This window comes from Strongylocentrotus purpuratus, unplaced genomic scaffold (assembly GCF_000002235.5).
Source record: "Strongylocentrotus purpuratus isolate Spur 01 unplaced genomic scaffold, Spur_5.0 spur5_scaffold_12, whole genome shotgun sequence".
Taxonomy (NCBI): domain Eukaryota; kingdom Metazoa; phylum Echinodermata; class Echinoidea; order Camarodonta; family Strongylocentrotidae; genus Strongylocentrotus; species Strongylocentrotus purpuratus.
This window is the reverse complement of record NW_022145597.1, coordinates 8,552,449-8,565,763: the sequence shown is the minus strand read 5'-3', so window position 1 is coordinate 8,565,763 and position 13,315 is coordinate 8,552,449.

The window sequence follows — 13,315 nt, the reverse complement described above, 5'->3', positions numbered from 1 at the left end:
TCTACTCACGTACGTTACATCTCCCGGCTCACTAGGCGGAGGTGAGCTTCGAGTTTTCGCTGAATCACACTATGCTCCAAACGAAGGCGAGGCCCTCCCGTGCGGATGCCCTAGACAAGGCCAGATACTTCGTACTTGGATGTGAGGATCTCATCCTTGCTGTCGACCACAAGCCCTTATGAAAACAAAAATGTGCTCATACCCCCCCCCCCCCCCCCCCCCCCCCGCCACTGAGCGACTTTTCGGCCGGCGCGATTTTCAAATTTTCGGCAGCAAAAAAAAAAAAATTGGGCCCCCTTCCCTAGGAAATCCTGGATCCGCGCCTGACTACAGGTCTTCCAGGCGTGGATCCGGGGGGGGGGGCGAGAGGGCCTTGACCCCAACCGCCAACACAAACTTAAGAGAGAGAGAGAGAGAAGGTAAAGCGGAGAGTAAGGGAAAGTAAGAAGAGGAAGAAGAAAAGAAAGGGGGAAAAGAAGGAGATCGGGGCGAAAGGCCTTCGCCATCCCCCCTTTCAGCAAAAGAGAGAGAGAGAGAGAGAAAGAAGGAAATTAAAAAAAGGAAAGGTTAAGAAGAGACAAAGGGAAAGGAAGAAGAAAAAGAAAGGAGAAAGAAGGAGATCGGGGGGCTGAAAGGGCTTTGCCTCCCAGGCTGTTGCCCCCCCCCCCCCCCACCCAGCAAAAAGAAAAAGAGAAGGAAGAGAAGGGAAAGAAAAAAGAGGGGATATCAGTTGCAGTTTTCCCGCCAACAAGTTGAGGATCGGGGGCGGCAAATGCCCCCCCCCCCCACTTTTTTGGTTGGGGGGCAACTCCCCCCACTTCCGGCGCCTATGGTTAACATCGTCCGATTCTAATGATTTTAGTGTCTATTAATATGTTTTCTGACTTAACAAATTCAACTAAGCAACTTTTAAACTCAAAAGTGGTTGCCATAACCTTGAAATTTTCCCCAAACCCATGGATAAGAAGTTGTTAAATGTTTGTCACCGAAACGGCAGCCATTTTGAATGTACATGGTCAAGGTAAGCACTTTTACTTTTGATAGTTTTATAGTTCACACACGAGCTCGATTCACTGTAGCTCGTCTGAACGTTCATCAACGAGTTCGACTCACTGCAACTCTGATGATTTCACCTCAAAGTCCGGCTCATCGATTCATCGAGCGACCCACTTTGTCACCACCGGCTTTGATGTCTACATTTCTACCATGGCTTCCGACATCAAACGACTCACAGTTTCGTCGTCGAGCGCCCGCCGTTTCTTCTCTTCTCGCCTGAGAGTTTCATCATCATCATCATCATCACGAGCGTTAGCGTTGAGATTCTTCACGGCTCTTCAGCCACGACAACGAGCTACATCTCTGCCATCAAGCCTCCGCACCATCATCGCGTGAGCCCCTTCCTTCGTTCTTCTCATCTCGTCATATTCATTGGACTTTCAGCGTCGTTTCCATTCAGTCGTAAGCTTTTATTCATGTCATTCCATTTATTTATGTTCGTTCTCATTCATGACTATTTAATGTAACTACGTGCAATATTCACATTTACCATTCATGCGATTCTGATCGAATCATTTATTTGCTTGATTGCATGACTACACTGTGCAAGTGTTTTGTCTGCAAAATCAGTACCTCAATAAAATAACGAAAAGGGAATACTTACTTTCTTTCATGTATTGTATTGCCAGTGCAACCTAATTGTTTCCTCGTAGCTAAAATAAAAAGAGAGTTATGTTGTGGGACCAGTGAACACGCCTTTACAATATTCTTTCACAATACCTCACAAACACATTTCTCTACAATATGATCATTGATCAGACCTCACTGACTGAAGAGGATAACATAGAAGTCCTTGCTGTCAACATGGGGAAACTAACAGTCACTTCTGTTAATAAACCACCGGGATCTACATTTGCCTTTACTGAACCTCAATCTTTCAAATAACAGCCATAGCACCTCGTGGGAATACGAAGAAATGAATGAGAATGGTGACCTTGCTGAGGCCTGGGCAAAGGCACATCACCTAGTCCATGATGCTAAGCTCCCATATTACTTCAATAGCTGTCGATGGAAGAAAGGTTATAATCCACACCTATCCTTAACAAGTGAACAAATATCATGCCAATCCAAGAAACGAGTCCTAGAGCCTATACCACATTCACAACACAGACCAATAACCGTGGACATTACTACTTCTGTGGTACCTCAAAGAGTTCACGTACCACGCCGTTTCAACTTTCATAAAGCTGACTGGGAGAAGTTCGCCATTGATCTAGATGAAGCTCTATCTGATCTTGACCCAGTCCCGACAAACTACGACCAATTCGTCCGGACTGTACAGGAGATATCCAGGAAGCACATTCCACGTGGATGTAGGGAATACTACATACCTGGAATATCAGCTGAAAGTGCCTTGATGTACAAGAAGTACACACAACTGTACGAGGAAGACCCATTTTCAGAGGAAACCCTGAGTGCAGGCGAACTCCTCATGGCAGCAATATCAGAGGAACGGAGGAAGTCTGATATGACGCACAACGAAAATCAGCAACGATCCCAAGAAGACTACACCTCATTCTAATATTACTGCAGATCAGGTTGCCCACCAACTTCTCCTGAATGGCAAATCGGCACACAAGAAACGCCACAAAAGGAATCCCTGGAAACAGGTTGACACAGAATCTACCTGAAACTTTAACAACTTGGAACTCCAGACGGCTATCGACTCCCTTAAGAATGGCAAGGCAACTGGTCTTGATGACATACGTACAGAACAGATCAAACATTTTGGGCACAATACACAGGAGTGGCTATATACTCCCTCTCTGTTCGACAACTGCGTAACCTCTACCAGCTTCCTAAAATCTGGCGGAAAGCCATTGCGATTGCTATCCTCAAGCCACGGAAAAATAACGAGGCAAAGAGCTACAGACCAATTTCCCTGTTGTGCCACCTCTTCAAGTTCTTTGAGCGCCTCATGCTATACAGACAACCAGGTTTCTGGCCTGGAAGATCGTGCACTGGCCAAGTGCTAAATCTAACCCAGCACATCGAGGATGGTTTCGAGAAGAATGAACCGACTGGAGTTGTGTTCGTCGACCTGAAAGCTGCATACGACACTGTGAACCACCGTATACTTCTCGACAAGCTCTATACCATGACAAAGGACTCCCATCTGACTAAGATTATGCAAATGCTCCTGGAAATTAGACGCTTTTATGTTGAGTTCAATGGGAAGCGCAGCAGATGGAGGAAACAAAAGAATGATCTACCTCAGGGCAGTGTTCTTGCTCCTGTGCTATTTAATGTATACACCAACGACCAGCCAGTGTACCCATGCAGTGACAAGAAGCTTCATATATGCTGATGAACTTGGCATAGCGGCCCAGAGTTCCCACATAGACAAGATAGAAGCCACTCTTTCATCAACCCTAGACAACCTGACAGACTACTAAAACAATAACTATTATGAAGGCTAACCCTGCCAAGACCCAGGTTAGCTTGTTCCATCTCCGCAACCACAATGCTGGGAGGAAGCTGTCCCTGAAATGGAACGATGTCTCTTTGAAGCACTGCGATCATCCTTTCTACCTTGGAATCACTCTTGACCGAACCCTTTGATGCAAACAGCATGTTCAAAAGGTGAAGGGTAAAGTTGGGACAATTAAGGAACAACCTCCTTCGCAAACTGGCAAACTCGTCTTGGGGTGCCAATTCCTCCACGCTGAGGTCAACTGCTCTTGCGTTGTGCTACTCTGCAGCAGAATATGCCTGCCCTGTATGAGAAAGCTCATCCCATACAAAGAAAGTTGATGCAGCACTCAATGACAGCTGCAGATGCATCATTGGCTGCCTCAAGCCCACGAATGTAGCCAGCTTGCACACCCTGGCCGGCATTGCTCCATCCGATGTCCGCAGAACAGTTGCAATTAGACTGAACGCAGCAGACAAGTTGAGGACACCCGCCATCCCCTTTACTCCCATCAACCGGCCCCTACCAGCCTTCATATACAGTCCAGTCACTATCACAATCTCCTCATTCAACCAGAGTGATCTTGTGGGAAGAGAAACGTTGTGAAAACCACCACCATGAAAAGCTACCAATCCCGACAAGGAACAACTTCCACCTGGCCATATAGTGACTGGAAGACAGAGGTGGGGCAATGCAAATACAACATGCATAAATGGGGATACACTGATAACACAGACATCGACTGCGAGTGTAAAACATCCATGCAATCTATGTCGCACTTATTAAGATGCCCACTCCTAGTTGACCAATGCTGCCTGGAATACCTAGTGGCAGCAAATGAGAAGGCTCTTCAGTGTGCAAAAGCCTGGCAGAGCATTTGAGGTCAGATGATGGAGACGAAAGAAGAATACAAAGTGCATAAATCCTTTTCTTGAACATGATATTATTTATTTTTGTTGCTTGATAAATCTTTATAGATATTTATCACAATTAGTAAATTTTAGATGCTTACCATTTCGCTATTTTAAATTCAGTTCTGAGTTTTGAGTTTTGATCGATCGGGTGGGTGGTACATGCACAACATTACTATTATAGGCTCTGTATAAGCTTGGCTTGTTAGAACTCTTGTGAGTAATGTGCCCAGGGGCGTCGCTAGACCTTTTTCAGTTGGGGGGGGGGGGGGTGTAGAGGCCAACGATTACCGACAAAACTAGCCACCAATTACCGACAAAATTAAATGTCCCAATATCTACAAATTTAACCCTATAAATCCGGGGCCGAAGGCTAAATTGTTTTTCCTATGGACTATCTATATAGTACTTGCGTATGCGCAAATGGTCACTTTCCTCGATGACATAAATATATAAATTATTTCGTCAACTTAGTCAGCATCATAGCTACATATTTCAATACAGGCGCGGAGCTAATATAAGATCTTAAGCATGAGCAGATAAAGGTCATTACAGACCAAAATGTGAAATACACGGAGACAAAATACTGGATGCGTGCTAATGAAAGTTATCATTATTGATTTATGCACAAGCAGTGCACTCCATGATACACAGGTAGAAGTATTCTTTAAAAAGGGGAGAAAAAGGCCAGTTTAATATGTAGCACATACATTGCTGTAGGAGTGATAATTTCAAAATGTACAAAGTGGGACGGACCTCTTCATGTTTTGAAGATCTGAGGATACTCGAGGTCATTTGGGACATGTTCTAACAGTGAACTGGTCTATTTAGAGAGGCTTAAAGCTTGGCTGTAGCAAAACAGCAGTCTTTTTTACACAGAAGGAGAGAAGAGGGAGAAAGAAAGAGAGAGAAAGAAATAAATTGAGAGAAAGAGAGAGAGAGAGAGAGAGAGGGGGGAGAGAGAGAGAGAGAGGGGGGGGAGAGAGATAGAAAGAGAAAGACGGAAACGCAGAAAGGGAGAGAAAGATACATAAAGAGAGAGAATAATAACGAGAGAAAGAGAGAAGGAGATTTTTTTTGTTTTGTAGCATTCTTTATTGCATTCATTCAGTACAACAACAAAAATCATACATCTTCATTGAGCTACATAACATATCAAAATGTAAAGAAAATTGTACATCCCTCAGAAATACACAATATAGTTTAATAAATAGTACATAATGTCTTAAAATTAATTACACTGAATGAATATTATAGATCAGAAGCCTTACGCACAGTCAGACAGACACACCACACACGCGCACATACATACAATCTTACCTATCCCCCTCCCCCTTCATTCCCAAAGCTTCCCAAGCTCTACAACCCCCCCCCCCCCCTTCCCGAGCACAGTCACATCTACACAGTTGTTGGAAATCCAGTCTCTTCCTTTTCCTTATGACCAAATTATATAAAAATGTTTGAGTCTGAGAAAGAAATGTTTGCCTTGCCGTCCTTAGATGAGATAGATAGAGAGAGATAGAGAAAGAGAGAGAGAGAGAGAGGGGGGGGGAGGTACAGATAGAGAGGGAGAAGGAGAGAGGTTATGGAAGTGAGAGTAATTAAGACAGGAGGGAGAGAGAGAACGAAAGCAGAGATATGGAGAAAGAAGATAACTAAAATCAATCAAAAAATTCGATACAAAATATGCGACAAGGTGCATATTCTGTAGCGTATATTCACGACGAAATTCGCGACAAAATTTAATATGCGATTTGTCGCATATTTCATCACGAATTTTCACAACAAAGTTTGTGACTCGAGGTATGGTTTTGCGTGTGAAAACGGATACAGGGGGCCGAGCGGGCCTTGGCTCCCCCTGCCCTCCCCCCCCCCCCCCCAAAAAAAAGAGGGGCAGCAATTAAAAGTTATACAAAAAAAGTCCCCCGCCCCCATTTTCATATGTTCGGGGGCAAAAACCCCCCCCCCCCCCCCCCCCCCCCCCCCCCCCCCCCCCCCCCCTCACTGAGCGAAATATCGGCCGCCACGATTTTTAATTTTCGGGGGGGGGGGCAAACAAAAAAATTAGTGCTGCCCCCCCCCCCGCTTTTTCAGAGGCTGGCTCAACATTTTCTCACGAATCGGACCCCTTATTTGCCCCCACCCCTCCCTTGCAGCAGGCTGGATCCGCCCCTGTCTCATATATCTCCTTCCCAGCTCAACCATAATTCAGCATAATGCTAGATTGACCATATATCAACTGTTGGTGACCGTGCCTTTTCATCGATTGCCCCCGCCCTTTGGAACAAACTTCCACCCCTTATTCAAAATGCCCCATCCATTGAATCATTCATAACCCTTCTCACCCCCCTCCTTTTTTCCCCATCAGTTATAGTATGCTGGAGGCGCACACATGTAGTTAATTCCATCCAACTGAATTGTATTGTATTAATAATAATAATAATAATACTCAGTTTTATATAGCGCTTATTGTAATCACTAAGCGCTTCCAAACTTGGAGATTATTAGCTGTGCTGCCATTGCGGCGCTCTAGCATTTCAAAGAATTAATTCCTGCCAGGTACCCATTTACATCACCTGGATCGAGTGTGGCAAATATTAGTAATATTCTATTTTATCTTGTTGCTTTAAACTATTGAACATGTTGAATAATTATACTGAGTTAGAAAGGTACCACCTGTGCGCTTAGAAACGCCTGTATAAAGCGCCCAATAAAATTATTATTATTATTTTCATCACTTAATCGACCCCTTTATTTGTCGGTTCATCGTTGAATTCAGTTGAAGAGATGCACTATGTTTTGTATAGTGATGTTCTTCCCGATCGTTTTTCGACAAAAACAATTCTGAAAGGTTTAACTAACTTTCTTACTCCTTGCACTAAATTTGTAACTAGCTTATTTCAGAAGTGTTGATATGAAAACGGAAGTTACGATGTTATGTATAAGATGGGAATATTACATGAAAGTACCCATGGTAGATATTTTCATATTCATGGCAGTTATTGTTTATCATATTCCACGTTATTGATAAATGATTATTTGCTTGAAAGAAGATGTTTACTACTTCATTGAATGGAAATTGGTGCATTAGACCGTTCATTTACAGTTGGTTCGCTTGTAATAGGTAATTTTTCTATTTCATTTTATTTCTACCGTAATTTATTACTATATCATTGTCTCCATTATAATGATGAATTTCTTTAAAATTTGAATAGTGATTAATTAATATCTTGCAGTGTATTAATTCATATTTTGGTGTACTTATGGTTTTAATAAAAAGATGCCCTTGTGTTTTATGTCATTGCTCTATGAAAACCCGGGGTGAAAACAGATCAAAGAGATATGTTGGGCACTTGTTGTAATATAAAGTGGATTCACACATCATGTGCTAGAATTGCTGTTAATACATTATGATGACCCGTCTGAGCATTTTATAGGATGGGAATACCCGAATGCATTTTCAAACATATGCCCTTTTTTAAAGAAAATGTTGATGTAAAGGAAGACCAGGAAAACGAAATACACGATTTAATGAAATGCGATGATTTGAATTTTAAGTACAAACAATTTTTGATAAAGCTCTGAAGTTTGCTCATCTCAATTTTGTAAGCTTGTTGAAATATTCAATTCAATTCAATAATGGTTTTATTAAAAAACAATGCCTTGCAGCCAAAATGCTGAATTGTGCATGTTTACATATACATGAGCTCCATTACATAACATTATATTTCATTTGTTACAATCATTCATTCAACCAGTATTGGTAATACATAACATTACTACTGTGTAGCTATTTAAAATCAATTACTATATCTTATTTACATTTTTAAAATATGTTAAAGATGACAATAGTAATAATAATAATTGATCAAAACAATACAATACATAACATACAAATAAGTAAAAAAGCTAATACTGAAATGATTGCACCTGTGTCCTTCAACAATTCATATTCATTAAAAATTAAAAGTCAGCAAAATGTTGCTCTATGTTGCCAGTTCATCAAAGGTAAGTAAATAATTATAGATTGATGTCTTTATACAAAGATTAACATATTCCAGAATGGGTTGTAAAATATATAGTTCCTTACATTAACACTTAATCAAAGTTGAGTACGTATTAAAACATTAAATAATGGTAAAAATATTTATCAAATATTGTTACTATATACATTATGTAAAAATTCATTTCAATTATTCATTTTGTAAAAGGTATGGTATTTGACTCTTTCTAAATCTGTTAGTTTTGAACTTGTACTGGGTGTACTTTGTAGCTGTCCTCAGGCAGTAGCGACTTTCCTATTTTTTAACTAGCCAATTCGATGAAAAAGGACTTTCTTCCAGATTATGAGCAAATGTAAGACATAATTGTTTTCTTCTTTCCTCAAGAGTCATTAAGTTACATGTTTCTAATGCCACATTGTATAAAGTATAACTACTACCCAGAACTATTCTACATGCTCTCTTTTTAATTGATTCAAGTACATCGATGTGCTGTTTTGTAAGAGCTTCGTTGAAAACAGGGGGCACAGTACTCTACAATCGGTCTTATGTATCCTCTAAATTCAGTCTCCTGAGTATGTATAACCTCTTGTTATTTTTCTTCAAGAGATCAGTTACGTGTTTATTCCACTTTAGGTCACTCTGAACGATTAAACCCAATATTTTGGGAGATTCTACGTTACGTAGTTGGGTATCATCAATAACCAAGGTCATCTGTTGTACAGGTTGCTTACAAAAGGAGATCTGCATAACTGGACATTTAGAGGCATTTAGTTTCATATCATTACTATTAGACTATTCCTGTAGTTTGCGAACTTCATCTTGTAATTTTGAGGCTTTATATATACTCCTGCTTTTTACCATTGCCAGATCGTCTACGTATTTAAAATACGGAGTAATGGAATCTTGGCATGCACCATTCATTAGTATAAAAACAATAAAGGTCCAAGTTTTGTTCCTTGTGGAACTCCTGTATTTGCAATCGATTATCCAAAAAGATCGTTATCCAGTTAATAAGGCATGGTCTAACATCAAGATTGAGGAGGGTTTTTTTTTAAACTAAAACAGTGTGATTTATTCTATCAAAGGCTTTCGAATAATCTGTAGTCGATATCGTTGATATAAATTTCAACAATATGGTCGAATTGACGATGCAGTCAATAGATGGGAGGAACTGTTGTTCAGGGTGATGGATAAACATATGCCTCTAAAGCCACGCAGGGTACAAAAAAAGCATTCATCGTGGCTGAATAATGTTTGTTTTTTGGTATTTATTTATTCTATTTACGTATTTATTTATTTATTCTCTACTCATGGGATGGATTGTCCTTGTCAGCAAATGGGTCCAACCCAAGATAAAAACATACAATCAGATTATTTACTCATAAGAATAGACAAATGAACACACACAAAATATAATTTACATATTGTATTTTTATTTGTATATATTTTTTAAATATTATTAATATAAAAATAAAAATATACTAAAAGTATACTATCTACAACAACAACAATAACATGCACTATGGGATGAGGCATCTACAAAAGGAGGAACGTGCCCTTACATGGTAAAAAACGGATAAGGGAGTAACGAAAAAAAAGATACGAATAAGAAGAACAGAACGAAAACCGTGGTTCTTGTATTTTTAGCTTAAAGGTAATACAAAGTTTTGGGAAATTTTGAAAATTGGGTAGATAGTGATTCTTTACAATTTTGGTATATTTGGGTGCCCCTGTAGATGTATTATAACCACTAGAAAATTAGCCCTCGTAACACTGCTGCTTTCGCGAAAAATTGAATATAAAAATTTACCGGTGCTCCCGGTAAATTTTTGATAAATTTCAAATAGCGCCTACGGCCGTACAATGGTAGCTGCGACCATGAAAATCTCAGAATATGTAGTTGTGATATATAATTTCCAAATGGGAATAGCTAATCGGCCAATTTTAGTCAACAAACATTGTTTTATAGCTTAATTACTATCTTGACCTTGAGAGGGAGCTATACAACATAAAGAGTTAATTATTTACAATTTCATAACTTTAGGCTCGATTTCAACCGCGACAACGATCGCTGAATTTTGTACACTCTAAAAACTGAAATGTTAAATGTCAATTTAAGAAGGCCGAGGAGGGACCACTCTTTCAAAATGTCAGATTGTTTCTTGTAACCTGCTAGATTCAACCTTAATAGTGTTGGATCCAGCATGTTCAAAGTGTTAATCTACCATTTTGAAAGAGTGGTCACTCCTCGGCCCTTTTAAATGGTGATTTAACATTTCAGTTTTTAGAGTGTAGGATCGCATAGGCCTATGCTTCCAATATCATTTGAACCAAATTCATGACCCCATACCAAAACTTTGTATTACCTTTAATTCCGTCTGCTAAGAATGGTCATGATGATGGGGTTACTATTTATGTGACGCTTAAAGGCTTCAATTGATACAGTGGTGGAATAAGGGTAATTCGGCTCATTCCAAATATTGGCCCCTCGATAAGAGAGTGATCTTTTCCCGTAATTGATCTTCGTTTGAGTGAGTCTTAATTTATGCCGATCGGACCTTGTACAATATACTGATTCACGAATTACAAAGATACTGCTAATAAGATAAGGTGGAAAAATGTTATGAACAGAGCGATACATAGTACATGCTAATTGTTTGGACCACCGTATATATAAGCGATCCAATTTCAAGGTATCATATAACTTATTTGAAGGATACATTATAATCAACATTCATAACAATACGAAGTGATCTATTTTGTAATACTTGCAATTGACTTAATAGATGAGTCTTTAAAGCATTTGCCCAGACTGCGCTACAATAATAAAAATGGCATTGAATAATTGATTTTTAAAAAGTCAAAGCAGTGATCTGATTAATGTATAGACGCAATCTTTTTAAGAGATATATACATTTAATTACTTTTTTCTTTACATGATCAACTTGATTTTTCGATAACATATTTTGATCAATGACAACACCTAGATATTTACATGGCTGGACCCTTTTAATTTCGTCATTATCTACATACATATAACAATCACCAATAATATCGTGTAATCTCTTCAAACGCTGCTGAGTGCCTATAAACATTACTTCACATTTGTTTGGGTTAACCATTAATTTATTATCTTTTAATCAGCATGATAAACTTGAAAGATCTTCATTTAGTTTGCTACAAACTTCGACTGGGTTTTTTGATGACGTAAAAATACAAATGCGTCGTCGGCATATAATGCTATATCACATGAGTGCACATTATGGGGCATATCATTAACAAATATTGAGAATAATAGAGGGCCCGATGAAGAGCCTTGGGGTACCTCTCGTATAATTTCCCTTTCATCGGAAGTATAGCCGTTTACAGATGTAACTTGTTTTCTCCAAAATAGTTTGTGAACCACTTTAAAGTGCATTGACCAAAGTTATACATTTTCAATTTTTCTAATAAAATACTACGATCGACCGTATCAAACGCCTTTTTGAGATCGATCATAACTAAACCAACAATACTGCCTTTATCTATAGCATTTAGCCATTTATCTGTTACGTTCAAAAGGGTCGTTTGTGTAGAATGCATGGGTCTAAAACCCGATTGACTATCAGATAATATATTATTTTCCATTAAATATTCAATTAATTGATTATAAACTACCCTTTCCATTATTTTGGCTAGGATAGGTATGACAGAAATCGGTCGTTAGTATTTGACATTTTCAGCTCGGTTACACATTTGGAAAATAGGTCTATTATTGACTGTGAAGTACCTAGTAAATGGAATAAAAGCTAAATTGTTCCTTTACATAAAAAGGGAGACGAATCTGATCCAAATAATGACAGACCAATTTCTCTCCTTACTTCCGTTTCCAAGTTACTAGAAAGAGTTATTCAGCAACAATTGTTAGAGTATTTGAATGATAATGAAATACCAATCCCACATAATCGGGATTTAGGTCGCCACACTCTACCGTCACTGCTTTAACTAAAGTTACAGATGACTGGTTAAGAGCAACAGATAAAGAATTATATACAGGAGCATTTTTTTGTGGATCTACAGAAGGCATTTCACTCTATTCTAAAGTTGATATATCAAGCTACCATTCTCCCACATCTTGATTACGCAGATGTTATATTGCAATCCTTCAATAAAACACAGCTCGAAATGTTACAAACAATTAAAAATAGAGCTGGAAGAATTATTTTAAGAATAAATCCGTGCCTGCACACATCTTTGCATCAAATTCATGCTTTTTTGGATTGGGAACCATTAGACCGGTGACAAAGTAAGGATATATTGGTATTGATACATAATATTTAATTTATGAATGATATTCTACACGGCCGCAGTTGTGAGTCGGTCAAAGGAGGTGCACACCATATTATTCCTCGTTTGTTTGATCTTATGTTTGATCTCATTTTTATTTTATTATTATATATATATGCATGATTTATTGAATAAAGAACAGATTTACAGTTTGTGTGCTTATTAAAAGTTTTGGTTGGTAATTTGTAGAAAGACAATAGTGCGCTTAGAATCAAAAGTGTTAAGCGCCTAATAAAGGTTGTGTATTATTATTATTATTATTATTATTATTATTATGATATGACTCTAAATTATTTGAAAAAAAAATTCGAAGAAAAAATACGAGATACTTACTCCGTTCAAAAGATGATTTGCTTTTACCTAAACCACGAGCAAATTTATGTAAGCGTATATACTATAGGGCCATTGAATTAAACAATAAGTTACCCGTATATATACGTTGTTCTTCGTCATTATGTACACAAATTGCCAAGATGCTTATCAGTCTGTGACGTCATGTCCTCACTATCCACTAATTATTTTCTTTATATTGAGGATATAAATTTCCTATTTTCTCCTTAAGAATCTTATTTCTTCACACCAGCATCCAAGTTAGATAAATAGTA